Source organism: Zingiber officinale, chromosome 2A, assembly GCF_018446385.1.
Source record: "Zingiber officinale cultivar Zhangliang chromosome 2A, Zo_v1.1, whole genome shotgun sequence".
Taxonomy (NCBI): Eukaryota; Viridiplantae; Streptophyta; class Magnoliopsida; order Zingiberales; family Zingiberaceae; genus Zingiber; species Zingiber officinale.
The window spans coordinates 87,282,211-87,296,733 of record NC_055988.1 but is presented as its reverse complement, the minus strand read 5'-3'; the positions used below and the strand labels follow the sequence as shown (position 1 = coordinate 87,296,733).

General features: G+C 38.5%; 1 long non-coding RNA gene across 1 annotated transcript; it reads left to right on the top strand.

Annotated features, from left to right (window-relative positions):
• Positions 1 to 392: 392 nt before the first annotated feature.
• On the top strand, positions 393 to 9,086 carry LOC122039765. The gene is made up of 2 exons (XR_006128369.1): positions 393 to 1,037; positions 8,877 to 9,086. It is a non-coding gene; the product is annotated as an uncharacterized LOC122039765 (long non-coding RNA).
• The last annotated feature ends 5,437 nt before the right edge of the window (positions 9,087 to 14,523 follow it).

Here is a 14,523-nt window from a genome sequence, read left to right as displayed (position 1 = left end):
TTGCATACCCAACTCGACTTCTGTCAGTTGTCAGGTCCTGCAGACCCAATCAGACTTCTTGCTAGATATCAATCTGAGCTTCACACCAACTATCATGTCCTCAGACCTAGCTGGATTTCAGCCTGGTGTTAGATCTTTCAGACCCGTCAACTCCTGCTATTGGGATATACCCGATGCGGGTGCGTGTTAAAACACGTTTAATAAACATGCGCAGCGGAAAATAAAAAACAATAATAATTCCTAATTATTACATCACACGCACCATACGCATACAAGAATACAACATGTCAGACATGATCGCATAATTAAAATTTTACGGAAAGTAAATTTACGTTGGTTATACATGACAGATAATGCGTAGGAGATTCCATCTGATGATCTAGAGTAGGAAGGAGATCAACCAAGTAATGCACGAGCCTCGTCTCTACTTGTATCCATGCTGAGCTATCTTCAGGATGACTTCAATAAGTTCAAGTCGTGTCTCCACTTCGGTACTAACCAAAGGTAGGAGACGGTTCCATCTGAGAAAGGGATCACGGTCTGATTTATAGGCAACAATTGCAATCAAATGGTACAAATCGACCGCCAAGCAGGTATCACAAAGTTGTTGTCCGGTGGCAATAAAGTCACTGCCGGTGGCTATATTCGATGGCAAAAGCTTCCACTAACTGGTGCTAAGCCCACAGAAGAAGGCTGGACAGCCGACGACTTTAGAAGGGCGACGACAGCACATGCTAGCTGCTGTTCCGCGGCAGATCTCGCTGCTGTTTGCAGTGTTTCCTTGCTGTTACCGGAAGCACAGCTGACAGCAAGATCCTGGAGGTCGGCAGGCGACCACGGGAGGAAGAGCAGCCGGTGGCATGTCTCTGCGGCAGCAGCGGCAATTGCGGCGACGCGTGCATAAGACAACAGCTCCAACGTTTGTTCTGGCCGGCAAGGTAGCTGATGGTCGGAGGAGAGGAGCTTTGGGTTGTGCTTGGGCGGCGCTAAAAGAGGCAGGGTGAGCTCGATCTTCCTGGTTAGTGTCGGCAGCAGAGGTAAAAAGGAAAAACCGCATTTTTTCCTCTTTCGTTTTTCAGCCAAAGACAAAGGTGAAAGGAAAGAGAAACACGAGAGAGAAGAAAAAAAACTCACGTTTTTTTCTCATTTTACTCTAATCTAACATGATTTGGATCAAATCTAAATCCATATCTTTTAATCCGTATTTCATACTAATAATCTTAAGTTTAGTTAAGACCAAATCATGTTCCGCAATTCATACCAATAATCTTAAGGTTAGTTAAGATCAAATCATGTTTGATTCAAAAACCAAACCTTTTTTAATTAAAGAACCAAACCAATTTAGTTCATTAATTAAACTAAAGATTGTCCAACTCATCTTCAAAAGACGTGGTTCATCCGCGTTTCCATTGCGTCAACTCTGATTCCATATTTGCCATTTATCTGGTCCAACCAAACTTAATCTCTTTCGATCTAAGGATCCAATTCTCAAATTTGTTTTATGTCTCTTAGATAAATTCGTAGTGCGTGTGACCTTATATGCTCCCAGTTATGTTGGCTGTCCATAATTAACTATTAATTATGGATCGATCATGAGTGACACCTAGTAGTACATCATGATCCCCAATTAATCGAAAAATCACATGTTGATTTCGGAACCACTTCCAAACCTTTCAGCAGCTATAGTAAGTCGTGTCATATTCCTTTCACTCGTCTTATACCCACTTGGTTCAAGACATAATCTATGTGTCAGTCTCTGCCAAGTAATACTTCCTCGTTATGCGGATTCAAATTATTCTAACATGTGTCTAAAAGTCTTCTCGTACTCTTAACATGTGATGCTTTGGCCAAAGACTTTGAGTAATAATCTTAACGAGTAACCATAGGGTATACGTCTCCTTGCAAGGAGCGGTGAATCCTCTATGGGCTATCCAAACACCTTCGGGTACTTCGACTTACCCAATCGTCCCGGGTCCACATCTCCAAGGAGATGCTTGCTTAAGATGTCAAAGTATAAGCCTCCATGACCAAGGTGACTTGTATACCTCAAGTCGAAGGAAACTTGTACTCGAGCTACGTAAGAGCTTTATTGACATATATATATGAAGAGAACCATATGAAGTTTTACAGTAGGTCACTCCAATGAACTAGTTACCATAACTAGCATCCACGTTTAACTCTCGATATCCCAATGTCTTCAGCCAGTGAGAAAATAGTTGCTTGGTCAAACTGAAGAGTATAACCCGTGCTAGTTTATCAGAATCGATAATGTCTGAATTCATCAATTCATCGACTAAGGAATATTCCAATATATTTATTATTGCACATATAGAGATACTCACAAGTTGTGATACAATCACAAGTTCTCTCATGCTATGAATCGTATCGCGGATATTCAGTACATGAGTTTAAGATCCAATCATACACATAAAGAATGTGCACCCAAATAGTGAATTTATTTTTATCAAATAAATAGTAAAAACTATAAGGCGATTGCCTTAGGACATCTCTCAAAATCCAACACCTGCATACTTAGTAAAAATGTTAGATAAATACCACATCTAACTTTAACCTATTTGTCATACATTAAAACTTAATTATCAGTGCAACCTACACCAATAGTATTAGAGTTAGGTTTTGCTCTGAATTAGTACAATCACCAATCAAATAGGGGGAACTATTTCTCTTTTTAGATTTTAGTTTTTCTTATTTTATTTGAATTGGTAAAATTTACCTCTTTAAATAATTATATCTCGTTCGATTTTTACTCGAAGTTGGTTCAACACCATTTGAGTCGTCAATAAATTTTTTCAAGCACTACTAATTCAAGACCAATCTTAGTACCTCTTTTTAGTTTTCTATTTCAGAAATCAATGGCCCAACTTAAGGAATTCAGCACCGTTCGTCCTCCTCTCTTCAATAAAATGACTTTCCATATTGAAAGAAGAGAATGGAGGTTTACTTGAAGACGAACATTGAGCAGTGGTTCACCATCTAACGAGGGTACTGGGCGCTTGCAGACAAAGCAACTAAAGTACCACTCGATCTAGAAAGATGGAGTCCAAAAGATAAGAAGAAAACCTAGATTGACTCAAAAGCTTTGAACACGATCCAGTGCAGACTCACGAAATAAGAACTCAACTAAGTCGACCTGCATGAGAATGCAAAGGTGCTATGGGACAAACTCACTGAATTACACGAAGGAACTAACAATGCCAAGGTAACTAAACGAGACCTACTTCTAAGTTCCTTATTTAACATTAAAATGCAGGATGGAGAAATTGCAAGCCAGTTACATGCAAGGATAAAGGATATCCTTAACGACTTGTACATGATCGGACATCAACTGGAGAACCATGACATTATCAGGTACACTTCGAACTTATTCCCTTGAATCTCACTATGGGCATCAATCATAGATGCTTATAAGGTTTCAAGGAATCTTTCAAAATTAAAATTAGATAAATTATTATATAAATACAGCTGCACAAACAAACTAACACCATAAAGGTTGAGAAAGGAATTACACTTCTTGCAAATACTTCGAAGGGAGCTAAACTTAAGGTAGAAATTGAGTCTGACTCGGAATCAGATGAAGAAGAGCAACTAGTGAGCATGGTAAGGAAGATGTTCACCGGACGTAAGAAAAACTTCACCAAACGTGACATGAAGAAGATGTCCAAGTCTGCATCCACCAACTCAAAGGCAACATCACATGCTATAGCTGCAACAAGAAGGGGAACTTCAAACACGAATGTTTGAACGAAGACAAGATCAAGAAGACAAAGAAAAAGAAAGCAATAAAGGTGACTTAGGACAAGTCTTCCTCGGACAGATCGAAAATTGATGAACTAAAGCAAGCTAGCTACCTTGTGCTGATGGCGACTGGAGGCAAATCAGATCAAGAAGAAGAATCCAAACACGAGTCAAGTAATGGATCCGCATCCAGTTCAAACAAACCAACTAGCATAGTATTTAATTATACTATAAATTTATTTAAAATTATTTCCTTCTTAAACAAGAAATTAACAAAAACTGAGGAATACACTAAACTCCTCTTTAAGGAAAATAACATCCTTAAGGAACAACTGAACTTGACCTCTTAACTGACCAAATTTAAAATAAAAATTCAACTCAAGCTATAAATCTTGAGGAAGACAATTCTGTCTTGAAAAGTCAAGTTAAAGAGTTAAAAGAACAGTTGAAAAAGCTTATCGCAGGATCCAAGTATCTAAATATGATGCTTGGATCTCAAAGAGATATGTACAATAAATTCAGACTTGAATACAAGTCTAATTCTACCTTTAAATCATTTTTAACTCTAACTCAAAATAAAAAAATTAACTAAATCTTGGGTTCTAAAAGCGTGTCTAACCACGTAAGTAAAACTTAATCAATACTATATACCATAAAATAAAATACACTACCTAAATCAAATAACTCACTCTTAATCTCAAAAATAAAACCTTCAAAAAGTAATTCAAATCTAAAGAATAAAATAAAATAAAACTAAAACTAAATTAAATAAAAACAAAGTTAATCTAAACTTAAATTATAACCAAGTCTATTATAACTATAAAGAAAATCGACATAAACCTAATACCTAAATCTAAAGTTCAATAATTCAGGGGGAGACTCTAAATTAGGTGACACCTCTAAAACAATAATTTACCCGGCTGGGTAATTAGGACTAGGATAAATAGGGATAAAAGTTTAACTTGATAAACGGTACTGGAGAAGTTTTAGATAATAGTAGGTTAGGGAAGCTCTGCCTATGCATGTATAGGAAGATATGGCTTTGACCAAGTGTCACGCCCCAGAAGAGTCTCTACCCAACAAAGAATAGCATCTCCCTTATAGCAGTGACAATATAAACATGTATACAATGCCCCAAGTCTACTCACAAGCTATCAACAGCCCACACGACTGGAACATATAAAACCACGCAATTATATACACAGCTCACTCAGCTGAAATAAAAAGAACATAACCACAGAGTTGTATATTAAGCAACCCACATGGCTGTACCAAAACAACACAGTGGAAAATGGAAGGAAAACCCATAAACCAAAATAAAAGACTGTTGGATGGCTAGGCTTACACAACCACAACAAAACGAATACACGACACCACATAGCAACACTCCAAAACAAAGTCGAGTTATATAATACCAACTCCATAAATCGTAATGCGAGTAAAATAGGAAACAAAACTAGAAACCATCCTCGGATGCAACGTGGGACCGACAGACAGGATACTCCAAGCGACTCCATAATCACTTGTTTACTACTTGAGGAAAAAATAATACACAAATGTGGTGGTGAGTGTGGGTCACTCAACAAGTAATAGACAAGATAATGCATGGTCTATATAAAACATGAAGATCAAAGTATACAGTCTCAATAGGGAAATAAGAACATGATCATACTAACATAATCAATGTACTTAAACATATCTGGCATAACAACTACACATAATCATAACTGATATAGTAATGCACATACCCAATATGAAATCAACACATACAATATAATGATCAGTAAACTCATCGGGGATCAGTAATATATCTGCTCGTAATACCTGAGCAATATAACCGGCATCATATACATGTATAATAAATGACATGTATGAAGCATGACAACCATATGCAACAATCATAAATCAAACAAGTGCAACATATCACAATCACATATAGATAGTAACTACTAGACATGTATGCAAATATATCTCCACAAGATACACCGCGTACTATATGCAAAAACGTATGCATGCCACATGGTGTCACTCTCGCCCGTCCCTCCACCTGCCATGACCCCTGTGTGACTGAGGGGTCGGGATAATGACAAATGTACAACCCTCCAGCTAACACTACTCTCGAGTGGCCGAGGCAACAATACACTAAGTAGTTATCTAACTACATAGTGATGGGGTCCCTGACTGCTCACACCACCGAAGATCATAACGCCTAGTGACTGGATGGCACAACAGGACAAGTGGGAAGTGCTCCAACTACCACTACCCATGAGTGGCCAAGTGTGCAGCACTAAAAATGATTGACGATTCTCTCACACCACAAGGGAGACAATGATCGTCAGCATGCACTGCAATGATGAACATAATATATATAATCATGATATTGACACAATCATCATCAATGCAACATCTCAATCATCATAAAACCTCCAGTACAATGATCAATCTAGTACCTATATCTATAGGTATGAGTAGATCCAATTGGTGTCTACTAAACAACAAATATAATAAGTAGCAACACCAGACACGTACGCATGATACACGAACACACCCTACAATGTACGTATAATCAACATGATACCTTCGATATCACACCATACACATAAGATCATCAACATAGCCATTATCGACATGATTCCTCCAATAGTCATACCAGATACGTATGAACACAACCACATAGGTATAATCATGATACCTCTAATATCACACCAAACACATACGATCACCAACATAGGTATTATCTACATGATCCTCCAATAGTATACATCAGATACATGTACACACAACATAGATAGAATCAACAAGATATCTCCAATAGTAAACACAGGACATGTGTATACACACAACATGCAAATGGACAGTCAACAAGGTGACTCCTATAATTCATATCCAATATATGTACACTCAACAACATATGCATAATCAGCATGATAACACAGCCAACAAGATATCCCCTACAATACATACTTTACATATGTATATATAATAGAATATAGATATCCAAAGTCAAGATTGTATACGAAATAAATAGATCCTCTCAAATGTTAAGTATAAGTATCAAGCAGGATAACAATACAACTGGATTTAAGGTAAAGCAGCCTAGTCCATCGGATAATAACCATGCACTAAGTTCAAAGAACTATATCGAGGCCAAGGAAAAAATACCCGCCTTAATCTATATATTATGCTAAGCAATCTCACGTCCAGATACTCGTCTCGAATCAACATCCTGCAAATCACATAATATACAGTTTAGCTAATCACATATACAACAATTAGCTAACTCCAAAACTCAATCCTAATTTGATTATGTAACCATGTTTAATCCCACCTAATGATCCAAATCTAGTTAGATAATATGTCCATTCTTAATCCACCGATAAATTCATACAAATTCATATCCACCAATCCATCAGCCTATACTCAATCGAATAACAAATCCCTTATTCAATCCAACCTTCTATAGATATAATCATGTTGTAATTAACTTCATTAAATCAATCCTTACATACAATCAAATAATCCACGAGAAATCTAAAAAGAACAAATCATCCACAAACGGAAATCAAAGGAGAAGTCACTAAAGAAACTCACCCACGATGTATGGACAATGATCAGATGCCATAACCTCAACAATAGCTTAGGCCTGTTAATACCAAACCTACAACCAATCAACCATTTCCAAGAATTACTTCAGATCCTATTCCAGCAATTAGGTTTGTGAAATCATGTAACGCCCGAAAATTCTCAAATTAATTTTAGAAATATTCTATTATTTTTCTGGAATTTTAGGATATTTTTATGGAATTTTTGGAGTAGCAGAAGTAGCAAAAATAAATAAGGACGTAAAACAGCCTAAGCGGGAATCGAACCTGCGACCTATGGACCATATGACTTATAGGGTGACTCTAGTAACCAAGGGGCCCAACAGGGGTGTGCTGAAAGAAGAGGAGAACAATTATATTTAAGGTTTAGTTGGGGCATATTTACCACTTAATATAAATAGGGAAATTAAGTGGAGAGTTATTATTTTGGATCGAAAACTCTTTTCCCTCACCCTCACACGCCGCCCCCTCTCTTCTCCTCATCCTCTCGGCGCACAAGCCCAAGAGACCTAGGGTTTCATCGCTAGGGTCGTAGGAGCACCTCCCAGTGACGTCTTCGATACGAGGACACTCCTCTCTGCGAGAAGAACGCATAGACGTAGAAAGATCGTCGAAACAATCTTCTTCTTCGGAAATCTAGCGATCGGATTGTAAGGAAAGTTAGCGCAGGATGTAAGTAACCCCTCACATGTAGTATAAGTAGCTAATTGTATGTTTTTATGCCCTTAGTTCGCATTTATGTTATCAGTTTAGCCATATGCAGAATTAAAGCACACCAAGTGCTCGATAAAATGCCTAGTATAGTTAAATGCTGCAGTAGACATTTTAATAGCTCAGTTAAATGCCTAGATGCATTTAAATAGCATACATAGTCTTGTTTCAGTTATATGGGACTACAATCCAATGGGTGGGCTCCCATAGTCGCCTCTAGGTTCAGATAACCTAGCTTTAGGTTCAGATAACCTAGTAAAAGCAAGATAAGATATATTAGCTATGAATCGGTATTTTACTTTATCAATAGCACTGTACTGGACTTCAGTTGACCATGGGTTGGGCTCCCATAGTCGTCCCTAGGTTTAGATAACCTAGTAACCCTACTAGATTCAGGACTTGCTACCTCAGGCCTAGTTAGGGATGCGCGCATAGCAAGTATAGTTGTCGGGTCCATCAGCAGCATGTTTAGTATTTTTATCTATTATGGATATAGTTTTCAAACCTTTACAAATCAGATATATGAATACAGTTCAGTGACAACAGTAATCTGACACAAGTTTTTGTTTAGCTCATGTATCGGTTTAGCTTCCTTGATGATACAATAATTAGTTTATGTTCAGTATGTGATTGCTATGATATACATGTCCATATACCATGCTCCTAGCACTTTCAGTATGATTTTCATTATGTACATCAGCATAGCATCTTTTAAAGAGCATGATTTCTTCGAATGCATGTTTTGTAAGGTAGATGATTTCTTACTAAGCTTCCAAGCTTATAGTTTCCTTTTTCCTTATGCTGCAGATAAAGGTAAAGGGAAGATGGAATAGCGGAGGCTGGAGGGCAATGCAACCAGATGTGTGTGGGAAGGAACTTGGAATAAAGATGTTTGGGAACTAGCAAACCTTCAAACCTAGCATTTCTTTATGTCGTTACTTTTCTGCAGTTTAGGATGTTAAGTGCCTTGAATCATGAACGTTATGCTTGGATTGCTTATTGTTTGGATGTTAGATAGCTAACCATGAGTGATGACATGCCTAGTAGTAGAGTGGTGTTCCTTGTTGATTTCTGAAAGTCCTGCACGTGGTAGGGTCTGATTTCTGCAGAAATTAGAAACCCAATCGATCAGCTGATCGATTGAGGAGTCCTCAATCGATCAGCTGATCGATTGGAAGGAGTCCTCGCATACAGAACGTCATTGAGTCGATCAGCTGATCGATTGAGGAGCCCTCGATCGATCAGCCGATCGATCGAAACACGATCATCCGCGTATAGAGAGCTGATGAGTCAATTAGCTTATCGATCGGCCATGGATCGATCAGCCGATTGATCGGGGATTTAAACTCCGCGAACAGAGAGCTTCTGAATCGATCTCCGGATCGATTGGCCAGACTGGATCGATCCAGACGGGACTTCCGTGCACAGTAGCACGTAGAATCGATCAGTGGATCGATCAAATAACTCCAATCGATCAGCCGATCAATTGGAATGTCTGATTTCAGCCAAAAGCGTTTGTTTTCAGGTTTTTAATCAGATAGCAAGTTTGGGTCCCATTCTTCAGTGTACGTACAACAATGACTAGGTATTTAGAACACAAGTTATAAGTTCTTAATAGTCGTTAGCAGAGTATAGTTTTAATTAGTACAGCTTTCCGCACCCTATAGTTCAGTTTAGCACAATGAATGTAACCCCCAGCCTCGCAGCTTAGTCAGTAGGAGGCGGGGCGTTACAAATCCTAGCAATTAGGAAACAAAACTTACCCTAATCAATCGACCCTTTTCCAATCTGGACCCCCTATCGCAAGATGCGCCGAAGAGATCAATGATCAGTTCAGCAAGAATCTGATAGTACACTATGTTGTATATCTCTCATTAGTCTGGATTAGAAAAGAACAATCAAAGAACACTCACTACACTTAAATCCATGAATCCCTAAAGATCTGGATGGGCAATACCTTGGATGATCTCCCTCCGATCATGGCACACAATCAAGCCCTAGCTTGTAGTGGCCCGGGTTATTTCTCCACAGATCGCTCGATGAGAAGGCAAGGCTAGTGGATATGCTAGCATGACACCATCAGAGACGGCATCGGTGCCCAAGGGAATAGATCAGTAGCGAACGGACTCAGGCAATCGTTGGATCCAGTGGTTGTGTAGTCGACAATTACAGGGCACCATTAAGATCTAGTGGCACACAACCGACATCATAGTGAGGGAGAGGCTAGGGTGGAGGAGGAGCTCTGGATTGAGTGCTGGCTCTAGCATGATCGAGAGAAAGAAATGGAAGTCGTCATGCACAATAGCGGCTATCTCACACAAGGGTGGCCCGGTGAGAAAGGTGGCTCGGCACTAGTTCTCACAGTGACGACGATGGTGGATCAGTGGCACGACATGGCAGTTGAAGGTGCCTTCGATACAATCAGAGGCGCCTTCGGAAAGGCAGAAAGATTAACTTAAACTAGAATCAAATTAAATAAAAAAAAAAGGTCGGCACTAAAGGCGCCTTCAATACAATCAGAGGCGCCCTCGGAAGGGCGGAAAAATTCCCGTCCAACTGACTGAAGGCACCTTCAGTCAGTTGAAGGTGCCCTCCTTAGCGCATGGTACCTTCCATCAGGCTGAAGGCGCCTTCAACTCTAATTTATTCCACACATAAGACTTTGCATCACTCTTTAATTTATTCTTTTGAGCTTTTGAAACTTGTGTTGGAAAAATATGTTCTACTAAAAAATTAACCAGATCTATAACCATGATGACTCACCATGCAACTGTAGAAGGTGCTCATCTGGAAATTCATCTGCAATAGCCATGTGGTCTAAATCTCCCTTAATCCTACTTAGGTGATCTACCACTAGGTTTTCCCTTCTGTTCCTATCGCGTATCTCCACGTCAAATTCTTGAAGTAGAAGTATCCATTTGATAAACCTAGGCTTTGCATTCGGTTTCTTGAGAAGGTATTTCAAAGCTATATGATCAGAAAAAACAATGACATGAGAAAATAGCAAATAAGATCTAAATTTATCCAAAGCAAAAAACAATAGCTAAAAGCTCATTCTCCGTGATTGTGTAATTTGCTTGAGCAGCATCCAATGTTCTTGAAGAGTAACAAACAACATGTGGTGCTCCATCTACTCTCTGTGCAAGTACAGCTCCCACTATATAATTTGAAGCGTCGCACATCAACTCAAAAGGAAGGCTCCAATATGGTGATCTAATGATGGGTGTTGTAATAAGAGCTTCCTTTAGCTTCTCGAAAACCTCTCTGCACCTCTAATCAAAATGACAAATCACATTCTTTTACAATAACTGAGTCAATGGAAGAGCAATTTTGCTGAAGTCTTTTATAGATCTCTTGTAGAAACCTGTATGACCAAGGAAAGCTCAAACATCTCGCACGCATGCGGGATAAGATAAAGAAGATATAATACTTATTTTAGCAAGATCTATCTCAATATCTTTCCTAGAGACTGTATGATCTAAAATAATGTCATGCTCAACCATGAAGTGACATTTCTCAAAATTTAAAATAAAATCAGTCTCAATACATCGACTCAAAAGTCGAGATAAATTTTCCAGATATGCATCTAAAGATGAACCATAAATCAAAAAATTATCCATGAAAACCTCCATGTAATGCTCTAAAAAATCACCAAAAATGCTTACCATACATCGCTAGAAAATCCATGGAGCATTACAAATTCCAAATGGCATGTTTGTAAGTGAATGTACCGAAGGAACAAGTAAAGGTGGTCTTCTCTTGATCCTCTAGATCAATGAAAATATGAAAATATCCTGTATATCCATCTAGGAAGTAATAATGCGACTTCCCTACAATCTCTCTATCATCTGATCAATAAAGGGCAAAGGGTAATGATCCTTTCTACTCGTCTGATTCAGCTTCCTATAGTCCACACAAACTCTCTATGAATTCTGAACTTTGATGGACACCAACTCATTATCTTCATTTGCTACCACTGTAAGCCCTGATTTCTTAGGTACTACATGAATCAGACTCACCCATTTGCTTTCAAAAATAAGGTAAATGATGTATACTTGTAGAAGTCTAGTCATCTCTTTCTTTACTACATCAAGGATCAATGGGTTAAGTCTTCTATGTAGTTGTCTTACTAGTTTCACATCCTCCTCTAAATAAATTCTGTGCATACAAATAGAAAGATTGATCCCAAGAATATCGGCAAGTGCCCACCAAATAGCTTTCCTATGCTGCCTCAAAATTTCTAATAATCTTTGCTCTTGATTTGGCTTTAAATTCTTGGCTATAATAATGGATAGCTCCTGATCCTCTCCCAAAAATGCATACTTAAGATGCTCAGTTAAAGACTTCAACTCAAGTGGCTATAATAATTCTTCACTTTTATCTCAATACTCCATCATTATTATTCTAACATTAATATTAATATACATAAAAACATCTTAATTTTTAAAATAAAATTTGATTGAACCCTAAAAAATCCACTAAACCCTATATTGGGATCAACTCAGGTCAACCTGAACTCGACCCGACCCAATCTGAAAATTTTTAACCCAAAAATCCTCCAACACAGACCCAACCTGAACCCGAAAATGTTCAACCCGAATCTAATTTTTTTGAGTTAACTCGAGTTGGGTCGTCGAGTCGAGTTCATTTTTGACACCCCTAGAATAACATAATATGGTAATCCTTGGGGTATTGCTTCCAGTGTGCAATCCCATACACCATCATGCTCCTCTGACTCTGGTAATGCTTCAATTAAAAATTATGATTCTTGAGGTATTGCTTCCACTGTACAATTCCCTACACTTACATATTTCCCTTCTATTGAAAATGGACCACAAATGGGTCTCAACTCAATCGCTCCCATATGTTGGCGCAGGGAGCATCAGATGATCAAACCTAAGTATTGAATATGGCAAAAGGTCCAAAGTGAAGATGGCTTGTTATCTAACAAGTGTAAATTAGCTTGCAGGAAAGTCCTAAATATTCTTAGGTAAAAGTCCTAGTGTATTCTAGGCAGATGGAAAATTCTTGGGAGAGGTAACCTTAGGTCCTAGGGGGAGGTAACCTTAGGTGATGGAAAGTCCTAACTGTGGTTAGGCAATGTGAAGTCTTGGTGGGTCGAGCAGTTTGGGCGAAATTCTAGAGTCGAGGACTCTAGGTGAAAATTCTGGTGGTCACGAACCAGGTGGAAGTCTGGACGGGTCGGGGATCAAACGTCAAGCAGAAAAGTCCTGAAGACTCGGACGCTGAGCAAAAGTCCATTCGATCTGGAGGACCGTTCTGACAAAAGGTAAACTCTCCTGAAAGGAGTAGGTGAGGACGCGTTCCCCGAAGAGGGAACATAGGTATCAGTTCAACCTAGAGTTTCGACGAAACTCAAAGTGAGAATCGAACAGTCCAAAGACTGTCAAAATAATCTATTATTTCATATTTTATTGTGCTAACTCTATTTTACAGGATATATTTTGTATTTGGACTAATATGCCTTGCAGGAAGTGGAAAGCACAAAAGAGTCTTGGGTGAATAGTATTCAAGGTGTCTTCCATGGAGATTGAAGGCACCTCCGGTGAACAGTGTTCAAGGCACCTTCCATGGAGTTTGAAGGTGTCTTCAAACAAATAGAATTCACAGAAAGCTAACTGAATAACAACTCCTGTAAGTTGAAGGGGACCAATTCCAAGTGACTGAAACACTGCCTTTGGCATAACATTAATAGAAGCTCCTAAATCCAACTGGCATATTCAAAAACACAATTCCCAATCACACAAGGTACTGTAAAAACTTCTGGATTTTCATATTTTTTGTACTAGCTGGATAAGTGTTGAAACATTCTTTCCCATGCTAATCAATTCATTTCCCTTTAGTCTTTTTTTGGGCATACATAGATCCTTGAGAAATTTTACTTATTTTAGAATTTGTTTAATCATAATCAACAAAAGTACGTTCACTTCCACCTTACTAAATAAATTAACCAACTCTTGAAACTCTTTAGCCTTTCCCTCTTCCACATTTTTACTAGCTTGAACTTTGCATTGGGGAAAAGGTAGCGGAATGCTAGGCTCAACAACTTGCTGAGTTGAATTCTATTAAGTTGGTTATGAGGCTGAAAAGTGGGTTGAATCAATTGTTGGAATTGGCATAGCAATGCTGCTTTTCACTGGTTCTTAAGCTGAAGTTGTTGGATCAATTTGAATTGGATTTGAGCTAGAATTTTAAGTAAACTAAGCTACTGGAAATTGTCGATCAGGGATGTTTTGAGTTGGAATTTGGGCTGCCAGATTCTTTGAAGTCAAATCTGATCCGCTTGGATCTAAATCTGATGTTGTCTTTCCACTTTGAAGAGTCAATGCGCTAACATTTCCTTTAGGAATAGGAGTTGCTTGTGAAGGTAGTTGACATGATCCTTGTGCTTGCATTTGATTTATATTGGTTGCTAGCTGCCCAATTTGCTTCT